Source organism: Malaclemys terrapin, chromosome 1, assembly GCF_027887155.1.
Source record: "Malaclemys terrapin pileata isolate rMalTer1 chromosome 1, rMalTer1.hap1, whole genome shotgun sequence".
In the NCBI taxonomy this organism is placed as follows: domain Eukaryota; kingdom Metazoa; phylum Chordata; order Testudines; family Emydidae; genus Malaclemys; species Malaclemys terrapin.
In genome coordinates, this window is record NC_071505.1 from 160,036,023 (window position 1) to 160,054,732 (window position 18,710).

General features: G+C 40.9%; 1 protein-coding gene across 6 annotated transcripts in view; it reads left to right on the top strand.

Annotated features, from left to right (window-relative positions):
* Positions 1-62: 62 nt before the first annotated feature.
* Positions 63-18,710, top strand: part of BBX (BBX high mobility group box domain containing) — a 209,828-nt gene continuing 191,180 nt past the window's right edge. For 3 of the 6 annotated variants that reach the window (XM_054045378.1, XM_054045408.1, XM_054045415.1), the window contains exons 1-2: positions 1,043-1,117; positions 3,145-3,217. The gene's annotated coding sequence lies outside the window, so the exon portion shown is untranslated. Of the gene's footprint in view, positions 142-655; positions 741-1,042; positions 1,118-3,144; positions 3,218-6,145; positions 6,206-18,710 lie in introns of those variants that run through there. The other 3 variants (XM_054045385.1, XM_054045389.1, XM_054045399.1) reach the window with 3 other exon arrangements.

The following is an 18,710-nucleotide window of genomic DNA, read 5'->3' on the forward strand; positions in this document are numbered from 1 at the left end:
AGTCTCTCCGGGTTGCATGTACTGTATGTGGAGCAGTGTACGGTGAAAACCGAGGCTCTGCTGAGTGCTCTTCTCTTCACTTTCACATAGAGAAACACTGACTGGCCACTGAAACATACACACACACAGACACACAGAGAGGTAAGTGCACACAACCCACAGCCTTTCCCTTCGCAATCCAGGCAGGAGAGGTGCCCTCTTCACACACTTTCCTTTCTATTACTCACTTCACAGCACTGGGGCAGCCCCCAAGGACTCCTCCAGCAGCAGCAGCCGGTAGGGTGGACTTGGAGGCAGGCAGAGACCTTTACATGTCCTGGGGTGCTGCTGCCACGATTTCCAGTCACTTTTCCTCCCTCTTTTCACCCCAGCCTTCATTTCAAACTTTGGGTGGGGAGGGGGTTTGTTTCTGTCGCCTCCTTTCCTCGTTAAAAGGCCGGGCGTGGAGGGGGGGGGGAAGGGGAGGTGAATTGCAATGCAATGCATAAGGAAAAAAAAATACACCAGGGGTAGGCCAGCCAGTGCCAGGCTGCGTTTGAACCAGTACCTCTCACCACAGAGAGGCAAGAGCAGCAGCAGCAACAACGGAGGAGCGAGGGGTGGGGGAAAGAAGCTGAAATAGAGAGGAGGGATAACAACAACAAACCAGCCACACCGGCTGTGCGTTTGTGGGGGGCTTGACAGGGAAATCGCGGCAGCCAGAAACGAAACTTCATTCCAGGGGCCGGTGGGGAAAAAAAGTGCGTTGATTTATTTTCGGGGCCAGGTTTCTCTGTGGTTTTGTGTCACTTAAAAGAGAGAGAGAGAAGCCAATAACCACCAGGCTCAGTTGTTCGCTTTGAGAGTTGGGAAGCTATATTTTCCGGTAGAGCCATCCGTGCGATGCACTCCTTCCCTCCTCCCCCCCATGTTGTAATTTGCTAGAGAAAAAGTGGGGCTAGTGCAAGCCGGGGAGGAAGAAAGAATAAAGGGGAGCGGGGGAGGGACGGAGGAGGAGAGAGGCTGTGTCAGGATTTTGCATGAATGTGGGATTATGTTGTGTCAATAAGTTTAAGGTGGAGAGAGAGAGGCTGGGGGGGAAGGAAGGCCTTGGCTGTTTAAAGTCCTATTTCTGAAGGTAAGTTGTGACATTGGATGGTCGCGATGACAGAAAACTTGGAGATAATTTGCCCAGGGAGGGGGTTTGTGCCTTTAGTGGGGGTTACTCAGTCATCAGAAGCCAGATTGGTGTTAAACTGTTATTTGCTGCTGCGATATCGGGTCGCTGGTAAATTACAGAAATCAGACTCTTCCCCCCCCCCTCGTTTCTCTCTCTTCCTCCTCTCTCTGTTATTTGCAATGTATGAAACTTACATGGCTGGGAGGAGAGAACCGAGCCAGTGTAGGTTTGCAATGGGGGAGGAAGGGAGGGAATAGCATTGATCCTGGGATCTGTAAAACAGCAGGTTTGTGTTTAGAAATATCTTTTTACAGCCCGCTGCCGCTGAACGAGGAAGGTAAAATGAAACGATGCAAAAAGAAGCTGAGACAACATGTACGACAGAGACAGAGCGAGTGAGAGGCACAGACAAGCTATTTTTTGCTTTCCTTTTCTGTAGAAAGGGGAAAGAAAATGCCTGGGTCTCTCCCACTCCCTGTGAGCAATGGCTTGCTGCTTTTATTTTAACTGTGTGAGGGGCAAATTAGCGACTTCTCATGAGAGGATCTTGTTTAAAAGTTTTTAAGAGGTGAGAGAGTATGTGTTGGGGAAAGAGGGGGAGCCTTGTGGAAGGTGGTGGCGAGAAACCAGCCAGGCTGCTGAGGATGGTCACTTGGCCTGGGGCTTTGAAACCATTGCCTCTCCTACTAATGACACGTTCAAGTCCCAGATCTAGGCGCAGCAGGGGTGGGGGCAGCTTGCCACCCTCTCAGCCCACTCCTCGATATTAACACGCTGTGGAGATGGAGCAGGGACAGGAGTCTAGGTCTCCATGTGGCTCTTTGCAGCAGCAGCACTCCTCCCCGGTGGCAGCAGCGGGATCATCGCCCGGGCCCGCGGGGAGGAGGAGGGGAGCAGTAGCAGGGAGGTGTTTTTTGCCAGTCTGATTCACCAAATCTCGTTGGGGAGGGAAAGCTGGAGGACTGTGGGGAGCTGCCCCGTCGTCGTCCCCCCATTCTCCCCCTGCCTCCCTCCCTTCCTGAAAGGTGTTGTGCAGACTTTTCCCCCTGGGAGGGTGAGATTTGTGCACTACATTATTGCTCCTCTCCTCCCCCCCCCCAAAGCAAGATGGACTCTCTTCTCTCTCTCTCTCTTTCTCTCCCCCCTCTCCCTGTGTCTTGTCAGCCTTTAAGATCGACATTTTGTAACTAAGATGCAAACTTGATGGTGACCAGGAGGAAAAAGGGAAAGCCGTGGGTCAGTCTAGCCTCTCTCCATATTTAATACCTTTCCTTTCACCCCACCCCAGAGCCCGGATTCTAGTGGCTCTATACTTTGCACAGGGGGTGGGTAGCGGTGGTGGCTTGCAAATGCATTTCCCCATGCACTGTCTGGATTCAGGTCTCTAATCTCCGTGTGGATTGCGATGGTGGAGGGGCTTGTTTGGCGATTTCAAGACTCTCTAGATCTGGAAAAGGGGAATGGGCATTACCTGAAACAGTGCTACAACGTTGCAGCCGCCTCTCTCTCTCCCTGTGTATATCTCGTACCTGAAATCTGGGCTTGCTGATTTCCTAATATTATTATTACGTCGCTGAATTTATCCACGCTGGGGATTGAGCGAAAGCACTTGTGTAAATCGTTGGGCTTTATTGTGGTTTATTTTTGTGACCAACTTTCTGCCTTTTATTTTGATACATCGCAAATTTCATGGTGAGAGAGAGAAAATAACCCACCCCGCTGATGCACACTCAGATGATTTGTTCCATTTGCCCAGTCCTAATGCCCTTTAAAGACATGGTGCATCTTTTGTTTGCTGTTTAAGGTTTCCTGCGACTGTCAACCTGCTTCCCGTTTTAAGGAGAACTTATACGAGGGGGAGGGGTGTGTGAGGAGGAAGCAAGTTTCAAGTTTTGGGAATTTCTCCTCTTGTTGGCGTTGTGGCGAGTTGCAATATTGTAAAATCATGGTGTACTGATGATGTGCCTGTATTTGATACTTTATAGGTCACTATCACATGACCAAGGCTTCGAGACAGCTTCATCTTCCTCTGTCTGTAATTTCCATTTGCCTTCCTGGGTAAGTATGTAAACTGTACAGGGGGGAAATAGTGTAATTGTTGTTAATGAGATACAGGCTAGCTTCTCGTTCCTTTTCATGGAGGAGATGCTTGTTCAGGTTTTAGCACCTCAGAAAACATGTCTTCTTTTGGGTGCCCACGGGAACTGTCAGATTACAAAGTTTGTGTGTTAGGAATGCAAGGGGATGAGTATTATGAACATGAAAATTAGAAGGCCCTCAGTATTGGGATCTTATTAGCTCATTTATGAAAGAAAAGCCCTTGGCTTTCAAAGAATAGTTGAATTATGGCAAAAGTTTTAAAACAACGATTGGAATATGAAAAGTGCAACTTTGTGGGCTAAAAATTTATTAACCATATACAGCCTGTGAAACTTGAGGCTGGCAGTGGAGATGGGAAAAATATGAAGAGGCTTATGTTTAAGAAATTTAGGAGTTGGGGGATAGTTGTAATACTAGGGTGACAGGCATTAACTTGGTTTTAACATGCAAACCCCACTTTCCTGGTAATTCTTGTGCTTTCTGTATCTCTTACCATTTCTCTTCCTGGGATTGGTTAACACAGGTAGCTACTGAATTTGAAAGACAAATTTTAGTGATTAAATTGCTAAAATTTCCAAAGTACTTTTAGGAACCAGAGCATTTTTTGTTCATTTGCTTTGGAAGAGTTTGACACTATTGAACCAACATATTGTACTTGTTTCAAACAGAGGTTTGAATCTGTGGGGCCAAATGAAGAGCTGGTATAAGTGGGTGTAACTCAAATAGTGTCGGTGCAGTTGAACCCACTGACAGTGGTCTGAATTTGGCCCCGATGATGGAAAAACATAGCAACATTGCAAATATTGAATATATATAATTAAAAAAAACCCCAACACACACATTTAGGAGGCGAGTTTAGTTCTCATAAAAGCTCATTAATAACACAGTCTTGATCTTCAGCAGCCCCTGTATGGCAAACATGAGGTATGTGATGATCCCAAATAGGCAAAGGAGGCTGTTGGGAGTCGCTGCTTTTGTGGGATCTTTTGAAATGGTTGCAGCTACAATACTAACTAGTGGGATACTGGCACCAGAGAGACTGTGCCCCATGACTTGTCAGAGTGTTGGAGGGAGGTAGATTCTGTTTCTTTTCCCAGTTCCTGCAGAGATTAACACCCACATTCCAATAATTCAGCCTGTATGGGGAGTAGTGAGTGGGGGTATATACATGCCTTTCATCCTTTGACATAAACTATAATGTCGAAAGAAATTGAACACAAAATAAACTAATTACAATTTTATTACAAGACCAGTTGCACTGGAAAAATATAGTTCTCAAAAACTGCTAACCAGATTTTATAATCTTATTGATAAGAATCCATTATGTGCAGAATAATTGATACAACAGTCTTTACAAAGTGAAATCGCATATAAAATTCAAAAGCTTACTGATAGGACCCAGACTGTTGCTCAAAGCTGAACACACACACACACATTTGACTTCAAATGTAAACAGAGAATTTTTTCTATATCTATATCTATCTATCTATCTATATATATATAGACTTTTGAAAAAATTCTGTTTACATTTGAAGTCAAATTAGAATTCTGTACACTACAAAGGGCTTTCTCTTTATTTGGTATAATGGTGTAGGATTTTTGGGAAGAGCAGAACTTTGAGACCTTACATCATAACTGGCATTGTCCTATTACTGTCCTTGGTCCTAGCACTTAATATATAGCTTCCACACAATATTCAGATGTGTGGGTGCATAGAATTCTGTTCCATAAATAATGGGCTGATCGTGTTCTCCATACAGCTCTACAAGAAGTGGACAGTTTAATTCTACTCATACTTACAGAATCAGTGTAAATGCAGCTCCAAATAGCATTGAAATGGTATTTACAAATTAGGAAGCAGAGAAATAGTAAAATATCCTAGTGAAGAGGAGGGAGTAATGGAAACTTTAAGGAAGCACTGAATAAATTTTTGTTGAAATTGAAAAAGTAATATAAAAATGTATCTAGTTAATGGTAGAATGGAGATTTCCTCAAGTTTGGCTGTTACCAGATACTTTCATTTACTTTTGGGAATTCTTCTGTTAGATGAAAGTAAAGATTTTTTTTTTTAATCACATGGTTTTAGGAGCTATAATCACTGTATAATTTGATTTTAAACAGAGTTTAGTAAACAATTTTCATACAAATCCCAATATAATGCATAGGGTCAGATTTTGATCTCAGTTACAAACTAATCTACAATACTCCCAATGAAGTCAGGTGTTGTGGGGGTGCACGGGTGGGGAATTGTTTCCTCCAGGATCTATGGGCAGAAGGACCAATAATCTCAGACACTGGCACATAATCTCAAACGTTGGGCATATCATCAACATACACGACTTGTCTGAATTACTGGAGCAAAATAGTAAATAAGGTTTCAAGTAAACACATAATTAAAAATAATGTAAAATCCTCTTTTTGGTGTTTTTGATCAGCACAGAATGTTTTAGTGAGCAAATCTAAGACCTGTATTACAAACCTACTGCATGCCCATGGAAGTTACCTTCAGCAAAAGGCCTGTAGGAGAGAGAAATTCATTTATAGGTATCTTCCTGTCCAATGTCAGGAGGAAAGCCCTAATGTCTCCTAGTTGTTCTTTGAGTAATTAAAGATATTAAATGTCAGTTTTCTACATTTAATATCAGTGATAAAAATATTAAGTATAAAAATGATTTTCTTTCATCCCAAAGGATCTCAAAGCACCTTACAAACTGACCCCAACCCAGCAGATCACATAAGTAATTTTAAGCAAATGAGTAGTCCCATTAAAGTCACTCATGTGGTTAAAATTATACCTGTGCCTAGGTGATCTGCTGGAGAGGGGGCCTAAATACTAACAACAGCACTGAAACATCACCAACACTGGAGTGGAAAGTGACTGTCATCTTGCATACAACACACAATGTAACAATGTGAGGATAGGAAATTTCGGCCAACAGAATTGAGGTAAATCTTTCTTTTACATAATGTGCAAAAGGAGGATGTATACACACAAAGTAGCTAAGTCCTCTGTTTTACTTTTTATGGTAGATCTATCAGTGCAAAGTAATTAGATACATGTGTGTATAGGTTGTTTATGACTCCATTTACCCAGCACCCGTGAGGTGAAACATGGCATCTGTTTAACAGTGCATTGCCTCCATAATATGCAAGATTTCGTGTATATTCAAAAGTGGTTTAGAGTGGAAGGATGGCATTAAAGATTAGGCCCTGGAGTGGGACTCAGGAGATCTGGGTTCAGTTTCTGCTTCTGCCACACATTACCTGTGTGACCTAGGATAAATGGTTTAGTTCAGAAAGTTTCAAAAGTGGCCACTGGTTTGCCTGACTTAATTTTTCAGTGTGCTGCCTTGGGCTGAGCAGGCACAGTTCCAGTTGAGGTCAATGGGAGCGACAAGTGTTAAGATTGAGTCACCCTGAACTAGAGACTGCTTTTGAAAATGGAGGCTTTTATCCCCTGCTGCTTCACTTTTCCATCTGTAAAATGGAGACTGTTAATATTTCCTTGTATCATAGGAGTGTTGGAACATTAAACTCATTCATATTTGTGGGATATTACAGTGATGTGAGCAATAGAAGTACCTGTAGATAAATCACATAGTGCACATGCTATAGCACAGTTTTTCTTACTGATTATTATGTTTCATAATTACAAATGATATTACTCTAAATATCTTTTATGTTTCCTTTTTACTTAATAGGCCACTTAGCTTGATTTAAATACTTCAATTATAGGTATTAAAATTACCTCTAGAAAGTAAATATAAAAAAGTCAACTTTCTTTCATTTAGAGTATAATTTATTTAGTTAGTTTATTTATGTGGTGTCTTGTTCAAACCCATTTTATTTTTCAATTTTATATTAAAATGTTATTAGTTCAGACCCCCATTTGTAGGTCCACAATAACAACCAGCTCTCTGAGTTTAGCTGATGGTTTCAGTTCTGTTGCTAGTGGACATTTGTCAATTTCACAAAAAAAGACTATCACAGCTGACATCCTCCTTGATAGTTTCAGAAGAGCCCAGGACTGAATGAGCATAAAGATTAAGCTAATTGTAGGAGTGAGCCACCAAGTCACTGTTGAACCACATTGGTGAGGCAATGTGGGGAAGTTTGCATTCACATTGCTGTTCTTGTTCTAAAAATAAACAATAATAATTAGCAGTGATAGGTCCTGATTCAGAAAAGCACTTACACCTGTGCTTCCAGCAAAGTACTTGAACCACTCTGTAGTCATAAATCTCAGAGGTGGGCCAGCATTATTATCTCCATTTTGCAGATGGGAAAACCGAGGTGTAAAGAGATGAAATGGCTTGCGCAAGGTCACAAAGCAGTCCAGCACTAGACCCAGGAATAGAATCCAGATCTTATTCCTACACCAGTGCCCTGTTCCCTGGAACATGCTGCCTCCAAAGCCCTGATTCAGGTAGTTGCTTAAGCAGGTGCACTGAGCATGTGAGATGTCCAATTGACTTCAGTAGGACTACTGATATGCTTAAAGTTAGACACCTTCGGTACCTTTCTGAATTGGAGATTTGAACTTATAGGACGCCAGCTGTGTCTATTTGCTATTTTGCCAGTAATTCACTTAAAGTTACTAGCGCAAAAAAAATAAAAAAAAAATTGCAACTAATATTCAGCTGTAAGTTTCTCATTATAGTCAGATTTATGGACAGGAACTTCTAAATAGCCAGCAATTTATTAACCTGAGGCTTTTGCCTTTTCCATTATGTGCATCAGTATTTAACCAACAGTGGATAATTTTTTACTTCCCAGCATCAAGTTTTAGAAGATGTTGCCTTGCAGGCATGTGGTAGTAAAAGAAACAAAATGTACTAAAACTCACCCTCCCCTACAATGAAATTATGTTAATATTTATAATTTATTTAATTTAAATCAGCATTAACTTTAATATGAAACGTATAACTTCCTGAAGCATCTACTTTGGCTATATGACCATATTTTGGTAAATAAAGGTGATTTAGCAATTTGAACTTTTACTTCTGAGCTCAGTAAACATATTTCAGCGTATCAGATATTCAGATTTGCTGGTTACTACTTCTTGACTGAGGATATGTTAGCTTTGATTTAAAATAAAAGCTCTCTTGGAGGAGAGGAAAAATAAATGCACCTATTTGTAGTGTGCGCTCACAATGATAGCGGTGCTTTATTATTTTTAATATTTATAAACTCAGTTACATAAGAGATTAATGAACAAAGAAAAAAACACACTTTTGACAGAGTTTCCAGCACTTCTACTTTCTTCTTCTCTAGCATAGATATGCATAATGTTAGAGCAGGTCCATATGATTTTTTTTTTTTTTTTTTTTTGGTATGAATAGGAAACTTCAACAATTCAACATGTGAAAATATACTGGCTTCGGGTACCTCTGCCTGCAAGAAAGTTTAATGCAATGAAAACTTAGTCATTAGCAGGGGAAAGAAAGCTAACTGAACTTTATAAGAGTAGATTCAGATTGTTAGTTGCTTAGGAGATATAGAATTTTTTTTATAAGAAGAAGCCTTTTCCAATAGTATTTTGGTGGAAGAGATTTTATAAGTGATGTAGTTCTACACAGGTGAAAAAAATCACTTTGAAAATATGAAGTAGCACTCCACTGGTCTGTAATGTCACTAAGGGCTGTGACAATCAGGGGCCTCATTCAGCAAAATATATATTCAGTGGGTTTCCATGAGATGGGAGCTGTAGAGCTTAATTCAGAGTCGAGAGACCAAAAATGTCGGTCTGTCTTTGCTATGGATCTTAACAAGTTTTTGTCTCCCCTTTCCCTTGCTGGTTTGCAAGTGAACGGGAAGGTGCATCTCCTCCAGTGCTTGTTTTTCTGAAAGGTAATAAATATGACAGGCTGTGTCAGATTCTGCTCTCAGCTTCACCTTTGTAAAACCAGAATAACCCCAATCACTGTAATGGAGTTACTCTGTGTATGCACAAGTGTAACTGAAAGTTCCATGTCACCCAGTATGCCTGAAAGAATGTATGCTAAGGGATTCATCCTGCTTCCACCAAATTCAATGAAAGCAGGAGCAGACTGTAGAGGGCCTGATCCTGCTCTTATTAATGTCAGTGACAGCAGAATCAAGGCCATACAAGGGTACAAATGAAGAAGGCGCACACAAACTACCAGTGCCCTGGTAGATTAGGACTGCTAAATACACCATGCTGCTGTTGCATTGAGGTCTTTGAACCCAGGCCTTTTCAGTCTCTGCAACATAATATTTTCAACGAGCTCCATCAAGACCTTTCAGAATATGCTTTGGCATAGGTCTCATTTGTTCTCCAGTTTTATTTGTGTCTGTATGCCACTTTGTCAGGAGTTACCCACACTGCTAGCAAGAGCTCTTGAAGCTGGGTAATACACATCACATGATAATAGTTAGGATTATGTCTCTTGCAGAGGAATAGTCAGTCGTCTTTCTCCAGCCTGTGTTCTTTTTATGCTATTTTTGTGTGTATGGGATTTTTGTGGTTGTTAAAGCAATACATATGAGGATGTCATCACAAGAGATTTGCAGATGAACCTGGGGTAGAGGAGAAGCAGGGTGGCTAGATTTCCTTTCACTTACACCAGTTTAAATCTGGAGTAACTCTACCAAAGTCAGTGAAGTTAAACTCGTGTGAGATTCTGATCCAAAGTCTGACAGCGAAAGCCTCAGAAGGAAGTCTTCCCCCAGTAGTGTTTTTCGCCAGGTTGCTGAAACTGTATTGTTGGGTTTAGCCAGGTTGGATTTGCTTTCCACAGATGGTCTTTGAGCCGGCTAGGCAATGAAATATGCGACAGTGATTTTTCTTAGAGAGAGGATGATACATTGGGAAACTAAGGCATTTTTGGCCTAATTGTCACTGAATAACAGACTAGGGCCCAATTCTGCATCTGGATCCGTGCAGTTTGATTCCTCACAAGCCACAGTGACTTCAGTGGGGCTCTGTGTGAGCATAGGGATTCACCCATATGCGTCCAGGTGCAGGATTGGGTCCCTAAAGTTGTTAGAAGCCTCTAATTTTCCTCAGAGGAAGCAGCACATACCTTTGCTTCACATTATTATTAATTATCATTTATATTACAATAATGCCCAGAGGGCCCAATCTGGGTCATGGGCCCATTATGCTGGAAGCTGCACAAACACATAGTAAGAGACAATCCAAGTCCCGAGGAGCTGACAATCTGAAATGACAAGAAGTATAGGAAAAGAGAGAAGGGAAGAGAGAGAGTCAAAATATACAGACTTCCCCTACCTAGCTGAGAGGGTATTCTCCCATTTTATGTTTTCCAATCTATTTGTTGCTGAAGTATATGGCGCTCGCATTATGATTTGTTGCAGTAAAACATGCCACCCTAATTTGACCTTGGTCCCAACAAGAAGGATCTTCTCTGGGCCAAGCTTTCATTTATGCCTTGTTTAAACTACACTGCCAGTAATGCTTCCCTAACAGATAGGTATAAGTGTAGGGTTAGGAAAACCATTATGCTTCTAAGATTTGATGTTTGGGTTTCAATACTCATCAAGAAATCTTTAATAAACCTTCCATGTAGATTTTGACTGCTTGTTATTAAGGGAGCATGCCACTACCATTGTAGTTCAGAGCAAGATCAGCTATGAAAATCTCAGACACCCTGGATGGCTAAGTAAGGGGAGCTTTTGGTAAATCCAGAATAGAACTGTGTATTTGGGAAGAAGTATTATCACATCCACCTTTCTGAAATGTCCAACTTTAGCATTTCTTTCTCTTTACAAATGGTTTCTTCCTGCCCAAGTTTCAAGTTGACTATCCCTGATTTATGCCACGTGGAAAATGACATGCATGGCTCAAATCATGCCAGTCAGTGGGCATTCCAAGTACCATACTTGCAAGATCAGAGCATAATTTTAACTTGAAATGGTCTGTAAAATAGATTTAAAAAAAAAAAAAGTAGAACTCCTTTATTTAGTTTGTGTGGAATATTATTTCTGTACATCATGTTAAATATCAGCTATACACACTATTCTTAATATATTTTGAAATAAGTATGCAAAATTGAAGCATGATCAAATACTGATTATGAGGCTGGTGTACAAATTAATAAGCAAATTAAAATAGCATAATTAATTTCCAACTTCATTAGAAGAAACAGAGACATGGAGGGAGGGGGAGAAAGGGGAGGAATTAGATGTTTGCGAAATGAAAAGTGCCAAAACTGGTGGTGAAGTAGGTTACACAAGTAGCTATTGAAAATGTAGTATTCTGGTCCTATTGATAAGAACTTTCTTAATGCATAAATAGCAACCAGAAGTTCCAAAAATCATGAAATCAAGGAGGTTAGATTAAATAGAGAAAACTAGTTTTTCAACTGGAACAAGCAGAGGTAGCTTTAAATTTTGTTTATTGGTATACAGAAGATTAACAAGAGGAGGTAAAATATGAAGGGCTAAATGCTGCCCTTGGAAGTATGTGTGGAACTCTCATTGACTAGAAAGATAATTGCATGTGTGCATTTGGGGGTGAAATCTAGCTTTAAGTGTTTGAATGCAAATTTGGTAATACAGCCATATTTGCTTTAAAGCCGTTGTTTGTGCCTGTTGCCAAATTACAATACTGCTTTATTTCTAATTTAGTAATTCAGTATACAAAGTAGTCCATGGTGTTTCACTGCACTCGATATGTTGACAAGCAACTGCAGGGTATGTAAAATGAGTTGGACAGTCAAAAGGCACACTGTACGGCAAGGCTAAGAGTTTCAAAACTGATGCAGTGATTTGGACACTCCATTTCCATTCAAATTAATTAGAATTGAGCATCCAAAGCCCTTTGGCAGCTTTTAAAATCACAGCCAAACTGTTTAACTCTTAGAAATGACTAGTTTAGGGTGCCCAGATAGCAAGTATGAAAAATCGGGACAGAGTGTGTGGGGTAATCAGCACCTATATAAGAAAAAGCCCCGAATATCAGAACTGTCCCTATAAAATCGGGACATCTTGTCACCCTAGACTAGTTTGACTGTTCACAGGAACAGTCCTGTCACCCTGTCAAAAGCAAACTTTGGGGTGTGTCCCCTTTAAATTCTTTGCAGGATTATCTGATATTGGTTAGTTACAGAAGACCCATCGGTGGGAAAGCCACTGATCATGTTAAGTAGAAACCTTAATGTAAATTGTCAAGCGTTCCATCTCCATGTACTGTGTGGCATTTGGCCCAGACTGAATCAGAGAGAGTCTGAAAAAAAGAGGCAGCTCAGAAGGCCTAATCAGATATTCCACTGCTTCTGAGAATGGATTTCACCTCAAGAATTGTGATTAGCAGCCAGCTGTAGCCAATAGCCAAGTGGCTAGTTTATATGGGCAAAAATCCCCTCACTGGTGGATCTGTAGAGTAGCACTTAGTTTGCTATGGCTCTCCCTTTAGTGTGGTCAGACAGGGAGAAAACAAACCGAAGCTGTCAGCAGGCAAAGTGTCATCAGGGTCAGACACACCCTGTCCCACTGGTAGGTGGAGATAGGAGCTGTGCATTTCAACTATCTGTCCATCCCCCATTAAAGAATGCAAAGTTCCACATTTGGATTGTAGGCTCAGAAATGTACAAGTCACACAATTCCACCAAATATTCATATTTTAGATGCTTTTTTATTTTTTTGAAAGACCGGTTATCCATTTACAGGTCTATCCTAGCCCTTCCCTCAAAACTTGGGTTTTGTCACTTGATCATGTTTTTCCATATTTTATCCTAATCAGTGATGTTGGTATTCAGTCTTAACAGGTATGGTGACTCTTATATAACCAAATATTCATAGATGAGGTTAAATACATACATAGAAATTAAGAGAAAATTTGAAACAAAGGTCAAAAAGATAATGTAAATTCTAAGTAGTTGGAACAGTCTATTTAAAAAAAAAAATCTTCCTGAAAAAAGTATAAACCCGGGTCATTTAAAAAACAGATGGGAGAATTACTGAATATTATCTATTCTTTTTCCTAAGAGAACAGGGCTAAATAACAGGAATCAGTCACAATGAACCGGTCACCATTCTCATTTGAATATACATTTGGAACTAGTGCAATCATGTCCAGGGTCTAGGGAAAGCCAGATATTTGGGTAGCTTATTATTTATTATTGAAACTGCAAATTACGGAGATGTTCTCTGAAATCCCCTTAAAAAAATAGCACTTATTTAACATGAGTGTTTTGAACAGAATGTTTTACTGATGTGACTGATTTTTAGTTACCTCAGCTTCATATGGTTGAACCATCCTTTTCCTAACTGGTGTGGGTCTTAAAAAAACAAAACGAAAAAACGCATGTAAAATATTTTGGATATTTTTCACAGGAGCTCCCACAGTGTGAGTCGTGCCTAGTGTTTGACCCACGATTTTCAATAGTGATTTTTGGGTGCCCAAGCTGAAACACCCTAAAGGGACCTGATATTCATAAAGTGTTTAGCACCATTCTCTGAAAAATCAGACCCCTGTAAGGTCTTAAATGCTGGACACCCTGAAATTGAGCCACTCAAATTCACTGTTCATATCTGACAATATGTACTATTACACCCTTTTAAAATGGTCTCATAGTCTTTGGGCCTAACTCAGACCTAGTGTAAACGGTGCAACTCTATCAGCTCTTACAGCAAATGCAGGCAGAATTCAGCCTTTTGTTTATAATAAAAGCACTAGCTAAGCCCGCTAGGAGTAGTGCATGTTAAAAATATTGCTCTGACTACATTGATAGCATGTAGTTGGGAGGAACTATATCCATTTTTTATATCTCATGGCTACAAATAAAACTTGCTGACTGTTTCCCTTCCCTTTGATCTATCTGATTATTTCCCCAACTTGATGAAAACATCCCATCAACAGTCCAACATTTCTCTTAATATATCCTTATGTTTGGGCACTTACAGAAAATCTCAGCTCCATTATCAAATGACATAATCCCATAACACAGGAAATATACCACAGTGAGTCTGATCATGCTCCCACTGAAGCCAGTGACAAATTTTGCCATTGACTTGGTGGATATAGATGTAGGTTCATAAGGAATACCTTCATGAATCTTTCCTACATCAATAACATTTCTTAGGGCTCAGCTACACTTTAAAAAGTCTTACTATGGTTGAGGGGCTTATTAGTTATACCAGTAAAAGCCCTAGTGTGGATTCAATGATAACGGTGTATAGGTCCCTGACATCCATATAGTTTATTCAGCTTCCCAAACCAGAATAAACTATACCAGTTTAAGCACTTTTATATGGGTGTAATGGTGTCTGCACTAATAGGTTTTTTTACCACTTGAATTATACGGTATAATTTATCATGTAAATTCACATAAAGCCAGATTGATGAGTTAAAGAGAGACTAAATTAGTGCACTTTTCTAAGCTAAAGAAAGGGTGAGTGAAGAATGGTTCAGTGGATAAGGTTTTTTGGACCTGTCCTGCAGACTGAGCAGCCCTTAAAAAGTTCTGTGCACTCTTATCACCAGCCTACCCTGTTTGGTATAAAAGACCTGGGCACTCATCTGGGTTCTGCCACTGATTTGCTCTGTGGCATTGGACAAGTCAATTTGGGCTAGATTCATAAAAGGACTTAAATGCCCAACTGCCTCTTTTGGTACTTCAATCCAACATTTAGGTACTACTGACATTCTCAAAACCGCTGCTCAGCTGCTGCCTAACACAGTAGGCACCAAAGTTTCCCCTGGTAGACGTGCAAAGACAGCTAAGTACTGATGCCGTTCTACAGCTAATGAGCAGCTCAGAGCCTTAGCTCATGGCTAAGTGCTGGTGAGATTCTCAGGCTTGGCATCCTCCTGCTTCTCTTGCCTGTGGGACCCAATCTGGTAAGCATGCTCAATCCCCTTTGTGAAGCTAGTCCTTCCTCTTTCTCAGGCCAGGCCTATACTATGCACTTTTTTCAGTATAAGTGTGTTGCTCAGGGGTGTGAAAAATCCATACCCCGAGCAACGTAGTTATGCTGACCCTTAACCCCCCATATAGACAGCACTATGTTACCGGAAGAGTTCTCCCACCGACATAGCTACCGCCTCTCGCGGAGATGGAGTTATTAAGCCAATGGGAGTCCTGTTGTCTATAGAGTAGTGTCCCCCAAACTTTGGGGTTCACCCCCCTAGGGGGGCGCAGAGGAACATTCAGAGGGGGGCGTGGGGTAGGGAGGGAGCACCACGTTTCCAACTCCGCTCCGCCCCCAAACCAGCTCTGCTCCTCCCTCAACCCCATTCAGCCTCCAGACCCACCTCCGCCGTCACTCCCTCTCCGCCCCCAACCCCAGCTCCCCTCCGCCCCCAGCTCTGCCTTCAGCCCAAGCTCTGCTGCTGAGGAAGCCTTGGCTGCAGTGTAATGGGGAGGTGGGGGCGGGACACACACAGACAGATTCCGTTAATGGTGGGGAGGCCGTGTGCCTGAAAAAGTTTGAACGCCACTGGCTTAAAGCGTCTTCACCAGAAGCGTTACAGCGGCTCAGCTGCATTGGTGCAGTTGCGCCGATGCAAGTTTGTAGTGTTGACCTGCCCTAACTCTGTTTCCCTATTTGTAAAGCAGGGACAATAATACCTTCCTGACTTCATAAAGCATTTTGCAACCTATGGATGGAAAGCTCTGTGCTGTAGAGCTGGTCAGAAAGTTTGTGTGTTTGAAATTGACTCCCTTCTGCCTCCTCCCACCCCCCAAAAAAGCTTTTTTTCCATTTTTTAACCCTCTGTTTCATGTAATGAAATTATTTAGTGTTAAGGTTACTACTACCTGTTGCTGTTAGGCTCATGTGCTGTGTATGCCAATTCAATTTTTGTTTAATATGCTTGCAGATCACCTGTAAGATCTGGAAAAGACATTCTTCTCAGTTTCCCCGAAAGCTTAAATTTGGCTAGATTGATTTGTGGCTTTCTGTCCTGCCATAGACAGGAAATGAATCTCTCTCTAACCCAACGTGATATTAAATATACAACTAAATACATGTACATTAGGAAAGGCTTTCAAATTATACAAACCAAAGCAGGGGAGGTCATATTTTGTCAAACAGGGAAAATGTATTATAAAGTAATAATACTTAGCACTTTTATTGTGAACTTTACAGATATTAATTATCTGATCCTTACAACATCCCCATGTACAAGTTAGTCTCATCTCCATTTGGTAGATGGAGAAATACACACAAGGATGTTAAGGTGAAGCCACACAGTAACTAGCAAAGCCAGACAGTACTCCTGAAGTTCCTAACTTCTAGCCCTATGTTAAATCCACTAAACAATGTTGCCTCATTGGAGCCATAAACTAAGTACTGTATATGCAAATTCCTCATGTCTGGAAGAGAACTATCCCCCCAGCTAGCTAGCTAACTAAGGCGTGCGCTCGCTCTCTCTCTCTCTCTCTCTTTCTCTGTGTGTATATATATATATATGGTATTTAGTGTCAGCAGTGACATTTCTCAAGAGACCCTATCATTTCAGTATTATTAGCTATGTGTATGCAGGGTCAGACTAAATCTTTTAGTGTCCTGGATCAATATTGTGAAGTGTTGTATTTTCAAGATCTTGTGATGCATGATAAAAACATTGTGTTCTGCATCACATCCTTTAGAGCAATGGGGCCTGGTTCTGTTGATCCAAGGTTCCACCTTTAATCCTCTGCAGTACATACGTTGCCATGCACTTTTCATAAATACATAAAGATTCTGACAGGCAATGAGGTCTACTACTCTCAAGATCGGCATCACTGGTTTGGAAACAAAGACTGTCTCTTTGACATGTTAGGGTTTTGTGAAGGACTTAATGATAATAATAAGTCCCAAAATGTCCTTTTTCAGCTTTCCGAAGTTCAACAGTTTAATAACAGGCATAACAAATGACTGTCTACATAAAGCAAATCGGCCTGAAAAGCCTTTGCTCTCACTCACTCTTTTCCGTGGCTTACACTGTTTTCAGCTCTAGGTTTTTATGCTGACCCAGAACTCCAAAAACATCCTGCCTCTTAATAGATACCTCATCTGAGCACACTTGAACTCCAGTTCACAGCAAATTCTTAACGCCAAAACCTCACCCCCAGGTGTTCTAACCAGCACTGTAGTTGAGATTGTAAAACAGTTTCCATTAAACTCATTCAGAACTTTCCAAAACTTACAACGTCTGGGAATCCTGTAATACACTTTAAAAACCAGACAAACATGGGTACCGGAAAAAACAGTTGAAGTCTGGAACTTGGAATGAGGACTAATACTTCAGTTTGGCTTGAAAAAAAGAATTGGTTTTATTCAACAAAAGTAAGAGTTCTTGAAAATGGCGCCTTAATCATACATAGTAGACTCAGGTCTTTAAGCCTACAGTTGCTCACTGGGGGCCTGATCCTGCAACTGCATCGACATGTGCAGGTTCCTAAGCCCATGCAATTGCAGGAGCAAGGCCTTATATGTGTGTACAGCTAATTAAGGACCTGCTGCCACATTCAGATCTGTTCACACAGACTCCTGTGCACATGCAGAGTTCTCTTAAAGCTAGTGGAGCTCTGCATAGGTGCTGCAGTCTACCTGAGCAGATTTGATTGTGGTTAGGGGTCTATGCTCAGAGGTTTGTCTAGCAAAGCTGATGGAATTTGTAAACTGCACAAGCTGAATCTACTTTGAGTCAAGGAGCTTGTAAATCAGGGGTCAGCAACCTTTCAGAAGTGGTGTGCCAAGTCTTCATTTATTCACTCTAATTTAAAGTTTCGCGTGCCAGTCATACATTTTAACATTTTTAGAAGGCCTTTTTTTTATAAGTCTATCATATATAACTAAACTATTGTTGTATGTAAAGTAAATAAGGTTTTAAAAATGTTTAAGACGCTTCATTTAAAATTAAATTAAAATTCAGAGCCCCCCGTACCGGTGGCCAGGATCCGGGCAGTGTGAGTGCCACTGAAAATTAGCTTGTGTGCTGTCTTTGGCATGCATGCCATAGGTTGCCTACCCCTGTTGTAAATTCTGCGGAGTCACTCTAGGTTTTTTTTTTTTCCTTTTCTTTTTTCTTTTTTTTTAAGAGACACAACAGGTAACTGAATGGAAAAAAATTACAAAGTTAAGGATACACAGCATCATAAGGAGTCAGAAAAAGCTAAAGTTATAGTTACAACAGCACTGTTAACGTGGCTAGGTGGTATATATGTAGTTTTTTGCTATTTTTTTCTGGTTAAATGTATTGCTTAATAAATTATTTTATACCACTCCTTGAGAAGACAAAATCCACCCGCCCAGAGGGAGCAAGAGACTTTTCTGGTTGCTTGTCATCAACTTCAGCAGAATCTAAGTTTTCATTTAAAAAAAAAATCTTGCCCCTGTGATTGTGGAGAATAACCTTCCAGATGTCAACCAAGTGTAAAGCGAAACCATAATGTCTGCCTGAGTCTGCAGATGGGGCCAGAACTTCTCCTTCCGTTCTGCTTAGAGACTTTTCCAATCTGTAGCAGAGTGAAAAACT